This window comes from Quercus robur, chromosome 10 (assembly GCF_932294415.1).
Source record: "Quercus robur chromosome 10, dhQueRobu3.1, whole genome shotgun sequence".
NCBI lineage: Eukaryota > Viridiplantae > Streptophyta > Magnoliopsida > Fagales > Fagaceae > Quercus > Quercus robur.
Window position 1 is genome coordinate 32536554 of NC_065543.1, and position 10127 is coordinate 32546680.

Consider the following 10127-nt stretch of genomic DNA (forward strand, 5'->3'; position numbering starts at 1 on the left):
TAGCCGTCTTTATCATCAACGACAACACATAGGTCTCTCACACTCTCCAAATATACAATTCATTTATCGTAATTCTAAAAATGCTTTGAATGTTCTGTCCTATGGGTAGCATAAAAAAAAAGTATCTCACTTCCCTATTTTTAACACTCTGAGAATCATGAAACATAGGTTGATATTAGGCATCAGATTTATAAGCAAAATACCATTGCCAACAGTAATCTGCAAGAATTAAAAAAATCAGCAAAATGTGAGCTCATCCAAATAGTTAACCTACTGATATGAAATCATGCTCTTGTTGCATATGGTCTCCCAGTCAATTTTCACATCTTGTTTTTCTACAATCCCCAATAACAAAAGTCACAGGTCCTGCAAATCTATCCCATCCTACCTTTTTGTTTCTCCAAAGGTTGCAATTGCTAAATCCTATGTCAATTGTCCCTAACCTTCCCATACTTTATTCAAGAAACTCACTTCCAAAGGTGATTTCTTTCCTGCTCAAATCTCCACAATTGCTTACCCAACAAATTGGGTTTAAAAGTATCCCAACTTTCTCACCCATAATCTTTCATTCTGAGCAATCTCAAAAAAAAAAAAAAAAAAATGATAAATAGGACCAACATAAAGAATAACTTAGAAATCGTCAAAAATTAATAACAAAAAGGTAGGATGGAACCCTTCACTTACTAACCCAACAACTTTTGAGTGTAAATATGCTTTATTAATAGAAAATTAAATAATAATAATAATTACCAATGCCAAAGTTTACCTGTAAAAAACAGCAAAAATCATTCAAACAAAACCCAAATAACTCAACATAACAAAGTATTTAGCCTTTTGAGAGAGAAAGTAACAATTAGACAGCAAGGATCCAAGGTCATACACAAACCCAATTGGCCAACACAAATTAAATATACCAATATGAATATGTATGTTGAGCATACACAGGCCAATCCCACGTACTTATACTTAACCAAATATTGATATCACAATTCACAACAAAATTCAAAAGAAATCTGTAAATAGCATTGTACGTGCATAAACAATTGGGTTCCACACATCCAATCCAAAGTTCAGTTTAAGCATTTCTTCAAACACTGGTGTTCCACTAATAATCCGCCAAAATTAAAAACCCAAAAGGAAAAAAGAAAAAAGAAAAAATGGTGTTCCAATACCGAAAAGAGAGGGAGAAAGATTAGGTACTGTTGTCTATGAAGCACCTTTCTTCGTATTCATTTGGCCAATCTGATTGCTAAAGAGGACAATGTCAACGTTGTAAGCTCTTTGTGATGAGCTCTTCAATTGTGTAGTTGTGCCACTGCAAGGTTGAAAGATAAGTAGAATGGAAAAATTAAAAACAAAACTAAAAGATACATGGAGACCATATCATTTATCTCAAAATCTTTAGTTCAGACCTGGAGTTTTGTGAGTTCATTTGAATAATGGTGTAGTTGTTAACATCACCGCAAAAGATTGATTCATAATTTGGTTGTCCCCATTTACCCAAAACTGCTATTGAACTTCTATCTTAGAAGACCCAAAATATCAAACCTCCCATGACTAAGATACATCAGTAAAAACTATTTAATCTACAATATATTAAACACAAATTGATATTAATAGAAAAGGATGAAAAAGAGAGATAGAAATATGTGTTCATAACACCCAAACGAACTCACTGAAAGTTGTTCAAACACAAACCCAACTGAAAGAATAACCTAATATACAAACCCATGACCCACATCAACATATGTAAACATATTACTTCAGAATATTTAGAATTGAAGTTTATTTGAGTTGAGATCAGAAACAATAACAAATCTTATGAAATTCGCAGGTTTATCCACCATTCTAAAACTCCAATAACAATGATTTTTGTAATGGGTTTTAATAAACAACTAATTTAACATATTTAGGTATTCAATTGTAATTTAGAAATAACATCAATTTTTGTTAGGTGTCTACAACTGGATAATATAGCCCATCTTTGGTAATAACTCAATTAAATACACTTTCCAATCTCAATCCTAAATCCAAAATGAAAGAAAGCCAACAAATTCACAATATTCTAAGTATGAATTAAAAGCAATGAGAACAGAGCTAAAGTCTAGAACCACATATTTACTACACTCTTGACAAAGTGACCCTCCTCAGCCAAACAAAAAATCTTAAATGTTTATATCTCAGCACCAACAAACCAAACAAAGAAAAATATTAAATGTTTCTTATTTATATTTCTGAGGTCAAAGATTAAACCCATCAAATTTCTTGTCATGCATGGGCTAGAACATAATTTCAAAAAATCATACACTCGAAACTGGTCCTTGCAGTAATAAAAATCTGATAGTGAAAGAACATTAGAAATTCTATATGGAGCTCAACCATGAAGAACATCTCCTCCAATGCCTCAAGCAATCTCTTCCTTATCTTCAACACTACCAAACACTACATTAACAATCACCAGATTGATAACCTCTAAATAGTTGCTCTATCCATGACCATCCTGAATCTCTTTCACACCTTGTTGCTAGCACTGCAATGATATCCACCACCCCTAACTCTATCACCACAGCTACTATCATTAATGTAACGCTTCTCTTATTTACATATGTTGAATAACTATGATTTGTTTTACGCATTGAAACAAAAGGAAAAAAAATAAATATTTGAAGTAAATATAAAAAATAAAAACTTTCAAAAGGGTTAACTAATTTGTGCCTTCACAGAATCTTACCTTTGTGTTGCCAAAAAATAAAAATAAAAACAGGAAGTGCAATAGTATCACCCTGTAAAAGAGAACTGAACAAAGTAAAGGCAAAATGACATATCTCACCATACAAATGACATTTTGTAATAAGAAGACTACTTTTAGCCCATCCCAAATAGGTGTCAGTACACTATTATTATTGTTATTGTTATTATTCCTAAATAATATCTGCCAGAAATGTCATTAGTTCCAGCTAGAATTTCATGATCTTGACTTTTTTTTTTTTTTTTAAAAAAAAAAATCCAAAATCTTAATCACATAATTAGGTTATGAATTGTGAAATATAGAAAAAGAATACAATTTTGAAAATAGTTTCTCTTAAACAATATAGGATGACTCTGATAATCTTTTAAATCAACTTTTAAAAAAATCAAAACATAATGCAGCAAAAAAAACTACTTGGCAATATGATATTTCTTTCATGGACTAATTGAGCACACTAACATACCATACACAAATGATACATGTTTTTAATAAAGATGTTCACAAAGAACACAATTGAAGGATGATTCTTTCATATCCAAGTGAGAAGCATTTAAGAAACAGGGCACCGAATGTCCAAGACAATACTTCCTAATAACTACAGTGACGAGTTGTTAAATGAAACTGGTGCAATCAATCATATAGTTTGTACCATGTTTCTCCGCATATTTTCAATGGATTTTAAAAAGGGACCATTCAAAAACAACAAAAGCAAATTCAAAATCAAAGCAACCCAAATATGCAAAATTGGTTCTAGATACCTAAAACCAATTTATGCCAAGCCAGCTAACCTAAACAAAATTTCTAACCAAAATCGCTTAATCAAAACTAAATCTAACCCATCTATTTAATCTAATTAAACAAAACAAAAAATATTCACTCTGCAATTTGAAATCATTTCAGAAACATCAAACAAAATCTATCATAGAACTAATTTAAAATAGATAAAAATTGAACAGAACATTGTTAACAATTAGTCATATGCAATAGAAAATTTTAAGAACTTAACACAATTATTTTTTCCTATAATTTTAACCAACATGAGATCAAAACATGCATAAAAGGAAATAAACAATAATTGTAGCAGTAAGTATATGACAAATTGACAATCAAAATCAAATTAAATAAATCAAACTTCTTCAATCTCCCTCACGCTCTCTAATGGAAGGAGATGTCTGTTTTTCTGTCCTCTAAATGGTATTTAAGAGTGTGGTTTAGAGGAAAAAAAAAAAAAGTAAAAAAGGAAGATAGATCTTGAATCAAAATCAATTCAGTTAAATACCCCAACCTAAGAGTAAATCAACTTAAACGTTTAAAGCAATATAAAAATTTAAAAAAAATAAAAAAATTACCGATAAAGGTTTCTAGCGTTCTGACAGGAAGATGATAGATTTCTCTTGTTACCAATGCTCTTTCCAAATAACGAATTCAGATTCTCTCTTATTTCTCTATCTTTGCCATCTCCAAACCTAAATCATATATAACCTCAAATTTCAAAATAACAAATCAAAACGTAATGTAACCCAAATACCTATATAAAAATCAATCCAACCAAATTTCTCAAAACCTAAATCATATTTCATACCCATACCCAGAGCTAAGAAAGAATGAAAAAAAGAAAAACTTACCGGTGGTAGTTCTCTCTATGTTTGTATCTCAATTACTGCGTGCACCTTTAGGTTACCTCCGGTTCGAGTGGTATAATTCTGGCAAGGGAACGGACGGTGGCAGGTACGAACTCTGTCTCCTTCTCATCTCTGTATCGCAAGGTTTTTTTTTCCTCCTTCTCTATCTCTGTATCGCAAGCATCGGTGTTAATAGTATTCATACGAAGAGAAACTGAAGTTACAGTGAGCTTGACTTTTGATTGGGAATACATCGTTTGGGTTTGTGTTTTTATAAAGACAAAGACCCTCCAAAAGGTGTACCGTACAGTTTTTTAAAAGAATAAATTGTAAACGTAGTAGAATTTTAAGGGATCATTTTTTTCCTAACATGGCATCACTTCATTAATGGCTTCTGTTATTATATATAGTATTAGGTTAGATTAGATTAGATTTTATATTATAAAAATTTTTGAATTTAAACATTTAATTAATGACACAATCATTGATTTTTGATATTTAGAAAATTTTGCAGGTATTGAGAATATTAGAAGAAATATAATTCAATAGTGAATTCCTCAAATTTCACATCTAATAGAATTGTAGTTATTGGCTACAATCAAGTTTTTAGTTTAATATTGCCTGTTAGTTTAATTATTTTTCTTTTGGTTGAAGTGTGGTGAGAGATTTGGTAGATGAATTGGTATTGAACTTAAAAAATGTGGTGAAATGGGAAAAAAAAAAATTCAAATGGTGTGAAAGACGAAGTGTCATGAGTAATTTTTATGTTATTTCATTATTTTCTTTATACATAATTACATATGAAAAATAACTATTTTCTTTTCTCTCAATTATATAACTAACCCATTTTTTTGGAATTGTCTATGCTCTTGGGGCCTGGGCCTAGCAGGATTTTTTTAGGCCCACTAAATCAATCCACATTTACTTATATAATTAGTGTATTAGTTTAGTGATAAAAAACTATCATCAAGGTTAGACGTTATAGGTTGAAACTCTCTAAAAAAAAGAGCATAAGAATGTTATACATAATTTTTTTTTTTATTTAATGAAAATAATGGTATGCAATTGTTACAACTATTATTGGTATTTCTCAAGGAAAAAAAAAATTATTGGTGGAGCACAAGATATAGTATGATTGGTAGAACATAAAATTGTTAAAATGGAAAAAATAATAAATAAAAAATCAAGCATATGGTAAGCTATAATTTGTAGAATATAAAGTAGAACACAGAAGGCAAAATAGAAGTTCATATATAGGCTTATTACTATTAGATAAGAACAATTGAGAACTCAAATATATATATATTTCTCAAAAAAAGAGAATTATATGTTTCAGCTTAATCTATGAAATTGAGGAGAAACAAGCATGCATACCGTTACTTGAACAGACCAAGGGTTGCTCTCCATCATGGCAAAAGCAGACAAATGTATGTGAGAAGTCAGAACCGCATATCCCACCTGAAGCCTCACACCCGCCACAGGTAATCGCCCAGGAATTATGGTAGTCCACATCAAAACCTTGATTCAATACATTCTGAAGTCCCACAGACTCGTCAATAAGAGCAGTCCGTAAAATTGGAACTTCAATACTTGTATTGTATCCCTCAAAAAGGTCATGGATACCTGGGATGGATTCGCTTTCAAAGGAATTAGCGGTATTATCTAAGCCGCAGGAAAAGTTCTCTCCATCCAATCCGTTAACTCCAGAAGGGCAGCCATAGAACAAAGTTAGGTTTTGATCGGTTGGTGTGTAATAATTGAAGTTATTAAAATCCAAAGTGGTATTGACGAACTTTGGAGGGCATGGACTATTCCAGAGGTCCAATCTTGCAATGGTCATGATATATTGAGATTGGTTGATGTTTAGTACAAGGAACTCTGGTTCTTCAATTCTGATAAATGGGTATTCATTGTCGCGGCACGTAAGCTTGAACTCTTGAAAACCGCAAAGTTCAGATCAATTCCCTCCAAAGAAAGGGTACGGAATGTTTTTGATCCTTCCACAATCAAAGGGAATGCTGCACTCAACAAAGCGTGCATTGTCGGTGCAGTAAGATGGTGCTAGTATTGTTAATGTTGAATAAATATATACTTTGCTAGATGTCATGTAGACACATACCTTTGGTGGAGTAGATCACCAAATTGCCGGGCCTCTAAGTCACGGCGATGTTGGGCAGTATTCCCATTTTCAGGTTGTATCATCACATTGGTTAGGGTTTCAAGGACCTCTTGTTCATTAAGCAGATATTGAATTTTTCTATGCCACATATCATAGTTGGTTCCATCTAGTTTCTCACCCTTAGTTAGATCAGCAACTACATTCTTAGTGGCCATGTTCACTTTGGGTTAAGAAAGATCGTTGTGCACGCTTCACTATGCTGAGTAGCATGCACAATGATCTTATTGGGGAGTTTGAAAACTACCCAAATGCCCAAGAGATGTGGAACCAGCTTAAGATTGCCTTTGGAGGGACTTCAGCAACTAGGTTGCGGGCTCTTACTTTGAAGTTTGAGCAATATGTTATGGATTCAAAACATAGCATAGCTGAACATCTAAGGACAATGTCAGCATTGATCCGTGACCTAAAGGCTGCTGGTAATAATCTCTCTGATGAACAATAGGTCACAGCGGTGATACGTTCACTGCCTGAACCTACTTGGGGGCAAATGAAGCTTGTTTTGACACATAGTGAGAATATCAAGACTTTTGCTGATATTTCTCGTCATCTCGAGCTTGAGGCAGAGCGCATGGGGGCGCACCAAAACACCCTCCTTGTCACCCAATCTGGGCAGCGGAAGGCATTCAGGCCTAAACGCAAAGGACAAGGGAGGAATGCCAAAGGAGCTAGTAACCTTGGGCCTAAAGAAGGCAAGATAGCAAAGCGCCAAAAGGGCAAGCGTGCTAAGAAGGACAATGCAAAGATCAAGTGCTAAAATTGTGGTAAGAAGGGTCACTTCGCTCGTGAGTGCACTGAGCCGAAGAAGGTATCCATTCTTAACAACTCTGCTATTACTTATGTTTGTACACATGTTTTTGTTGCTCATACTATTCCTGGGTGGATTGTAGATTCAGGAGCAACCAAACATATAGCCAGAGATAGAGTTGGGTGTGTGGATTACAAAAGGATACCAACAGGCACACAGTACGTTATTTTGGGTAACGGAGCTCAAGAAGAAGTCATAGGAGTTGGAACCTACCAACTCAAATTGCGTCTGGGACGTATGTTACTTCTTCATGATGTGCTTCATGCACCTGGTGTCCAATGTAATCTATTTTCAGTACTTACTATGCTTAGACTTGGATTTAGTTTCCGTTTTGATGGTCCTCAGTTGGATTTTTATTTAAATAAAACCTTGTATGGACATGGTTATTTATCTAATAATTTCTTTATGTTGGATTTAGATCATTCCTCTTTTTCTTTCATTGCTCATAATGATGATATTTCTGATTCTGTAATGTGGCATGCTAGACTTGGACACATAAGAAAAGAAAGATTGGCTAGACTAGCTAGAGAAGGCCTATTGGGGTCTATCACTAATGTAAGCCTACCTATGTGTGAACCTTGTCTAGCTGGAAAGGCCTGTAGGAAGCCTTTTGGTAAGGCTCCAAGGGCAACTCATCCTTTGGAATTAGTCCATTCAGACATATGTGGACCTATGAATGTTAAGGCACGCCATGGCACCTCTTATTTTCTCACATTTATAGATGACTATTCACGTTTCAGTTATGTCTATCTGATTTCTCATCGCTTTGTAGCATTAGATTGCTTTAAGTTCTTTGTGGCAGAGGTTGAGAATCAGAAAGAAAGGAACCTAAAGGTTTTTCGAACTGATAGGGGTCGTGAATGTTTGTCTAAACAGTTTCAGGAACTGTGTGAGGAAAAAGGGATACGTAGGCAATTGACGATTCCTGGTACTCCACAACAAAATGGTGTTGCAGAGAGAAGGAATCGTACTCTATTAGAGATGGTTAGATCGATGATGGCGCAAGCCAACCTTCCAATTTCGTTTTGGGGGGATGCATTGATGACTGCTGCCTACATCCTTAACCGTGTGCCTTCTAAGTCAGTTCCCACGACACCATATGAGTTATGGACTGGTGCAAAACCAGCCCAATTTCTAACAGTTAAGAAAAAGGAAAGGGTGATGAGGGAAGAAAGAGCTAGATGATGGGCTTCCATGTGTTATGTGTGTGTAGGAGATCATAGAGAAAAGTGTATATAACGCTGCCTAACGTTGAACGAAGACTGGTAAGTCCGAAAGAGATTAAAGAGTCCACTCCACAGATTGATTTTTAATTAAACGGGATTTGTCTGGACTCTGGAGGCAAATTTTCCCACTGACTTTTCCACGCCATTCTTTTATGTCTGAGACTTTGCCGTTTTATGGTTCACAAGTCCAAAAGAAAATGATTTTCCTCAATTCCAGAAAGTTGCACGCATGGCCCCGTTGTTGAGTTCACCCGGTTACCAAAAATAGGAATAATTTTATTCAACCAATTAATTGGGCTGGGAAATTGGATTCAATTTCAACCATCTTTAAAATAAATAATAATAAGCTATTTACGCCCATCTTTAAATGAAATTAAAAGACTTTCTTTTAAGTTTTGTGTTAAAAAAATAGACCCCAATGACTTTTCCTAGAATAGACAGAACTATCTTTCTAGGCAAGTTCTTTTTCTGGGGCTATGACTTTAGTCGAACTACTTCAAAGGTCTGCTCGCCTCCACTAACACGGAAGCATATACCTTGATTCAGGTATATATATCTTCTCGGTCACAGCAAGTGGGTCTCACTAATGAGTGGGATCCACTTGCTATGAATGAGAAGATACATATACCACACGGCATACCTTCTTCCATTAACATTAAGTTAATAATGAAATTAATTTTAGAGGAGGTTGTTTACTGTGTTTATCAACAAAAATGAGAGCATTATTCTCATACACTTCTTATTATTGTACATCATCGATTCACATCAACTATTTCATATTTTAAATGTGGACATTATGTCTAAAACTATAGATGTTATATTAACAGAGTGTACATTAACAAATGTAAAAAGAATAATTACAAAACTAATAAATAACCAATTGGAACAGAATAATTACTAAAAAAAATATTTATTGCAACAAAGCTATTGCCAAAAAAAAAAAAAAAAAAAAATAGTGATAATAAATCATTATTGGATTTTCAAGTTAATTTTTGTTGCAACAGGGATTTTTATTTAAGAGTGTTACTTTAAGACCATTGTTTTCAATTATCTTTTTAAAATACCACTCAAACCAATTTAGAAATAAACCTTTTCCTTGAAGTAATATTACTTGTACATATATCCCTAATTGACATAATTTTTGCTATACACCAATATATGTGGGTCCATTCATTTTTGTCATTCTTTGACTTGTTTATCAATTCCCACATCTCTCTGAAATAAAATTTTTAGAAACTAGATAGTTTATTGATTTACTTATTTATTTATTTATTTATTTTAGACACATAAATGGTTTAAATATAATAGAAAAAAGAGAGGGAACACAAAAGAGCTAGAAATTATAAGAAAAGAATAATCTAAGACAAGTCCTTTTTAGAGCAATCTTTTATTTCACATTACCTCTTACACATAATTGTGCACTTTTTTGAATTGAAATTGTGGCTTAAAGTCATGATTTCAGTGCAAAGTATGTGTACAGTTGTGTGAAAGTGAAAGTGAAAGTGAAACAATTGAGTGTGGACTAGTAAATAACTCTCCCTTATAA

At 33.5% G+C, this 10127-nt stretch overlaps 1 long non-coding RNA gene across 2 annotated transcripts; it reads right to left on the reverse strand.

The window, feature by feature from the left end:
* Positions 1-696: 696 nt before the first annotated feature.
* Positions 697-4688, reverse strand: LOC126701673 (uncharacterized). Of its 2 annotated transcripts, XR_007647452.1 has the most exons (4): positions 4375-4688; positions 4099-4215; positions 2732-2783; positions 697-1315 (listed from the first exon to the last, which is right to left on the reverse strand). It is a non-coding gene; the product is annotated as an uncharacterized LOC126701673 (long non-coding RNA). The 2 variants fall into 2 exon arrangements; XR_007647451.1 differs by lacking the exon at positions 2732-2783 and having other exon boundaries at positions 4375-4674.
* Between the last annotated feature and the right edge of the window lie 5439 nt (positions 4689-10127).